The sequence below is a fragment of the Oryx dammah genome, unplaced genomic scaffold (genome assembly GCF_014754425.2).
Source record: "Oryx dammah isolate SB20612 unplaced genomic scaffold, SCBI_Odam_1.1 HiC_scaffold_5, whole genome shotgun sequence".
Lineage (NCBI taxonomy): Eukaryota > Metazoa > Chordata > Mammalia > Artiodactyla > Bovidae > Oryx > Oryx dammah.
The window spans coordinates 76,089,536-76,095,535 of NW_024070189.1; positions in this window are offsets into that span (position 1 = coordinate 76,089,536).

Here is a 6,000-nt window from a genome sequence, read left to right on the forward strand (position 1 = left end):
GGGTTGGAATAGGGGAAAGAGTTTGTTTATGAATGGGCACAAGGGAGCTTTTTGGAGCAATGCAAAACTATTTTTTGATATGAATCCATTTATAAAAACTCAGAAGTATAACAAAAGATGTTAACATTAATGTATGAAAATTATACCCAAATGAAGCTTATAATAACACAGACAAGTTTGCTTATGGGTAATCGAATTAAACTACTGTAGATGTTTCCAGAAGATTGACTTTTCTTAATCTGTCTCGTGAAGTAAACTTTCTTTAAAATTAATAAAACTCAACATCTTGAGCAAAGTCAGTTTTCTGTTAGATATGCAATGCTAACTTTGAGAGAACTCAAACAACAATTGGGAGAGCCATAAAAAAGAGTGTTGGTTTAAATAAGCTAAGTCTTCATCTTTCATAGCAGAAAGTAAGTAAGCAATTTCCAGAGTCAATAAAATTTGAAATAGGTTTTTAAGCATATCATTCAAATGTTTAAAACTATAGAAGAACCAAGTCTAAAAGGATTTAAAATGGTAACTTCAGGGTCCAGATTCATAGATGGAACACCTGGGCAAAGAGTGTTGTTTTTCACTTACGAGCCCTTTTGTAGCATTTGATTAACCATGTGCATGCATAACTTTGGCAAACAGTATATTTTATTAAAAACTCAAACTCACAGTGGCTCATTGGCCAAGTTTAATCAGCTGTACTCGTTATCTATTGTTTGCCCCTTCACCTCTATTTGCCACTGTTCTTCATGGCTCTCTGCTTTGGAGGCTGATCTGTTTGGCTTGTGTCAACAGATTCTCTTACCAGCAAACCAAAGGAGATATTGAAGGGTGGGAAAAGAGTGAGGTCTCCATATTTATTCTCCTGGTTCTCTCAGTGAGGTGCTTTAAATTACCATGTCTCTCAACTAAATGCCACTGTTCCTCTCAAAGTGTCTTGATCTAATCTAAACTCTTTCCTCCTCAATTGTGATAAATTCTTCCTTTCTGCATCTCAAAGGGACTAGGGATTAAAACAGTTCCCTGTCAGCCCCAGGGCAGTATGGTAACTCCTGAAGTTTCTATACCTTTGTAATTTGGCACTATATTAAATCTTTTTCAAATTGTACTAATTTGAGTATTCATTTGTTTCCTACTGGGGTCCTGCCTGATACACCAGCCAAAACAGCATTCTCCAAAAAACAAGAAACAGAGAAGGTAAAAGAAGGGGAAAAAAGGCAAGGTTGTAACAGAGGGTAATAACAAGTGACTTAGAACTGGACTCATATTAGCAAGTGTTAACGGATGCCCGTGACACTGGTTTCATAATAAGGATAGGCAATGGTTTATGTTGTTATGGTGGGGGAGAGTGTCTGTTTGCCTGTGCTCTCTGAAGAAACTGTAGCAGATTAGGGTATAGTGTGGTTTTGCTGAACACTCCATGAGACATGTGTCTCCATGAGCTCAGGGCCACAGAACATGGGCCCAAAGATACATTATTGCTTGGTCCGCTAAGTAAGTAAGTAAGTTAGTCTCTCAGTTGTGTCCGACTCTTTGCGACCCCATGGATTGTAGCCCACCAGGCTCCTCTGTCCATGGGATTCTCCAGGTAAGAATACTGGAGTGGGTTGACATGCTATTCTTGCATTTATCAAAGACCATGATCTTTTCATTGGCCACAAGTACTGTTATTCTTTTCCCCTTCAAGTTTTTTCTGCCTGCTCCTTCATGCTAAATACTAAATAGTCTGCCTTACTAGAACTTTCTTCTCCTCACTGTGCTCCAAGGGCAGATTGATAAATTCTATCACTACCCAACTGTAGTGTAACAGGAAAGTAGGACTAGATGACTTCCATAAAATGCAATTATAAAACCAAATGGTACCTTAATCACACCAGCCTCTTCACAAAAACATCTGATATTCTATGAGGTCTTTATTTTATATTTGTCTATTTTCCATTTATTTACTGCTTTGATGTGGAGGGGTAAGTTAGTCATATTCAGTGTTTCTTATCATAATTGGTCTGTACAAGTCCCTTCTCTTATTTTATGTGTGTATTTATTCCCTTTTTAACCCTATTTCTCTCTCTTATTTTCCTAATTCCTGTGGGAAATCATTCTAATGTAGTTATCATTTTATAGATGTAGAAAGGGAACTTCAAGAGATCACACAGCAAGTCATTAGCAGAACTTGAATCCAAACTGAACTCATTTGTCTGACTCCAAAAACCATATGGTACACCTTTCCATAGCTGATTTGCTTGGTGTATCATCATAAAAATGGAACCAAATTTATGTACATTTACCCACAACATTTCTTAACATTCAAGAAGAGCCTTCTAATTAAATTCAAAATGTAAGTCTTAACATGCCATGTCCTCCTCTGTGCTGGAAAAGATAGACAAGCAGAAGTAATTAGATGCATTGAATCATTTGGGGATACAATATCATGAATTGATCTTTTAGTTGGACAAAAAATAAAATGGCAAGTTCCTTATAGAATAGCAGCCATATAAGTATAATATAGACTATTTATATAGGGCTTCCCAGGTAGCTCAGTGGACAAAGAATCTGCCTGTAGTGCAGGAGACACAAGTGACATAGGTTCGATCCCTGGGTCGTTGGGAAGATTCCCTGGGGAAGAGCATGGGAACCCCCTCCAGTATTCTTGGCTGGAGAATCCTGTGGACAGAAGAGACTGGGGGAGGGTGGGGGGGCTATAGTCTGTGGGGTTGCAAAGAGTTGGACATAACTAAAGCAACTGAGCATAGCACAGCACATATTTTATGTAAGTCTCCATACTAATGGTTGATTATCGCACTTTTCATAAAAATTTGTTCCCCTAAAGTTAACACCATTAAGATACTATCAGTTTTCCAAAATTTCTCCTCCTCCTATTCCTTTGCATTCTGCTTTTTTTAAAAGGTCACATTAGAATAGAAAGGGATCATAACACAGAATTGTTATAGGGCTTCCTTAAGACCGCCATATTAATTTCTATTATCACATTTAGGAGTTTCAGATAGCCTGTGTTCTTACTGGACTATTTCACTTTTATTTACCTGAGAGGACTGCCCACATGGGTTACTCTCGGAAACTCAGATATTCACAAAGTTGTGTGCATTCAGTGTGGAAGGACAAGGGTGTCCACCCAAGAAAATTTAACATTATGTTATGAAGCTTCAGCTCTAGGAACACTTTCTTGCAATGGCCCTTTCTGAGACTTTGTGGCTTCATTGTATTTTTTCTTGAAGAGGGTTCCCCCAATTGTATCCAATATAAATATATATAGTAGGATTACAAGACTTGTAAATCTAAAATCCTGGATCTTCCTGATTCTACTTTCTGCAACTAGTTCTGGAATGATGATATACATATAGATGCAGTCTATTTTATCAGAGATCAATACAAGTTTCAGCTTGACAGAAAGATAAGTATAAGTAGGTAAGCAAGAATAAGGGTGTGTATGAAACTACTTTAATTCTGTAGAAAAGAAAACCAAAACTTCCCTTCTGTAGTCTTAGTATCAGTGAGAGATATTGCTTGAGAATTTAAATGTTAAAATAACTGACCTATATAAAAACTATGATTAAGCATTTAATATCTATGCAGAGAAATTACCATTCTTCATTATGGCCTGCCACATTCTACTTGGCACTCATTATGTAACAATTACTGTCCATTAAGTGGGATGAGGATTCCCTCGCCCATTTAAACCATACACATGCAATTATACATGTATTACATTATGTAGCATCCTTGAGTAAGATGTTTTAGTTCAGTCGCTCAGTCATGTCCTACTCTTTGTGACCCCATGGACTGCAGCATGCTAGGCTTCCCTATCCATGACCAACTTCTGGAGCTTAACTCAAACTCATGTCCATAGAGTTGGTGATGCCATTCAACCATCTCATCCTCTGTTGTCCCCTTCTCCTCCTGCCTTCAATCTTTCCCAGTGTCAGGGTCTTTTTCATTGAGTCAGTTCTTTGCATTAGGTGGCAAAAGTATTGGAGTTTCAGATATTTGGAATTTTTATATTGCTACTTCTGAATATCTGCAGTTTCTTCAGTGTTCAATAAGTTATAACAATGTTTCACTTTAAATAACAAAGTTATTTTTAAATATAAGAAAGAAAAATTGAGAAATTAGTGTTTTTATTTTATTTTTACACATTTAATTACACATAGTATATAATTCCCCAAGTTGTCTAAACTTAAGAGGAGATACAATAGTATTTTCAAGGTATGTTGCTTTATCGACTATATGCTATGAAATATTTTTGACCTTTGGAACTTTTAAATATTGAAACATAATTAAAATTGTTGCAATAAATAAAATGAAATATTAGTGAAAGAATTCATAACAGAAAATAGAATCATGACATAGCTTTTTGTGCATAAAACTCTGATAATTGGTTTTATATTTTAAAGATATTTAATTAGATTTTAGTTTAAATAAAAAAGAAAACAAGATACACAGCACTTGGCAAGTACTGTAAGATAATGATCTTGACACACAAAAGATGAAGGAGGCACAAAGTGAACAAGATGCCAGTTTCCTCAGAAGAAATGAAATATATATTAGGACAAGCACCCTGAGTTTTTTAAGAAATATATACAATTCAATAAGGAAGAAAAACATGTTTCACAAATATGTACAAAGCAGCTAACTGTGCAACTCTGACATCTTTACTAGTCAGGATTCATTTGGTTATAAAGGATAGAAATGTTACTCAACTGGGAGAATTGGGCTCACAAGCCAGAGGTGTCACTGGCCATAAAACAGAGATTCTAATTTCTCTCTGTGAGTGAGCCTTATTCTCTCAGACTAGCTTTTCCACGAGCTGTCCTAAAGAAGCAGTGAACTCACACTTTTTCAGCCTTAGGATCCCAGTTCAGAGTTGCAAGTTACCAGAAAGAGCTCTGATTGGTAACTTGGGTCACTGCTCATCCTTGAATTGATGGTGGCCAGGAGTAAAGTGTCATAATTGGTACATACTGAGCCAGGTCTCTACTCTCCACACCTGTGGTCACTGTGCGCAAAGAAGTGATTTACATAAAGAAATAGCTGCTTCCTTTAAAATTACATGACAAAGGGCAAAAAGCAACAACAACAAAACCCAAACAAACTAAAAGCGGTATTTGAAAAGAAAGCCTTTACAAATTTGTATTTATTTTATTTTAGACTACACTAGGTTTTCATTGCTCTGTGCAGGCTTTCTAGTTGTGGAGAGTGGGGATTCCTCTTCAGTTGCAGTACATGGGTTCTCTTTGCTGTGGCTTCTCTTGTCACAGAGCATGAGCTCTAGAGCATGGGCTCAGTAATTGTGATACTAGGACTTTGTTGCCCCGCTGCATGTGGACTCCTCCTCAACTAGGGATCGAACCTGTATGTCCTGCATTGGCAGGCGAATTCGTAACTACTGCTTCACCAGGGAAGTCCCTGAAGAGCAAGTCTTTCTAGTTTTTTATTTATTTTTTCCTTGAAAACCTATGGGACTTCAAATATTTTAATTGAGTTTTCAACAGATGGGGATTTTAAAGTTCATCCAATTATATACAAATTGATATAGCAAGAGCGATGAATAGTAACCCTGTTTCCTTTACTCCTAGACCCATGACTGTTCTATGACATCAGGCTGAGAAACCAGAGTCTCAAATCTGACCAGATAGAGAGTTAAGGATTTATAAATAGAGATATAAAAGACAGAGGGGAATGAGATCTTGCTGGTAACTAGTACCACCAGTAATATAGAGAACTAAGATGGATTTCTGTAATTGGAATTATTTTTTAAAAATAATTTTGACTCAGTTATGCAAGAACAGCATTATGTAAATTTACTTTGAAAATACTTTGCCCCCTTAATATCTAAATTATCTAAGTAAATGAATGTCCTTCCTTGACATTTCATCAGAAGAGGCAACATATACCTTTCATTTTTGACCTCAGACTGAAATTAATGACTTTCTGAAATGGATAATACTGAAAGAAAATACAAGGCTCTAAATAAAGACAAACAGTTCTCTG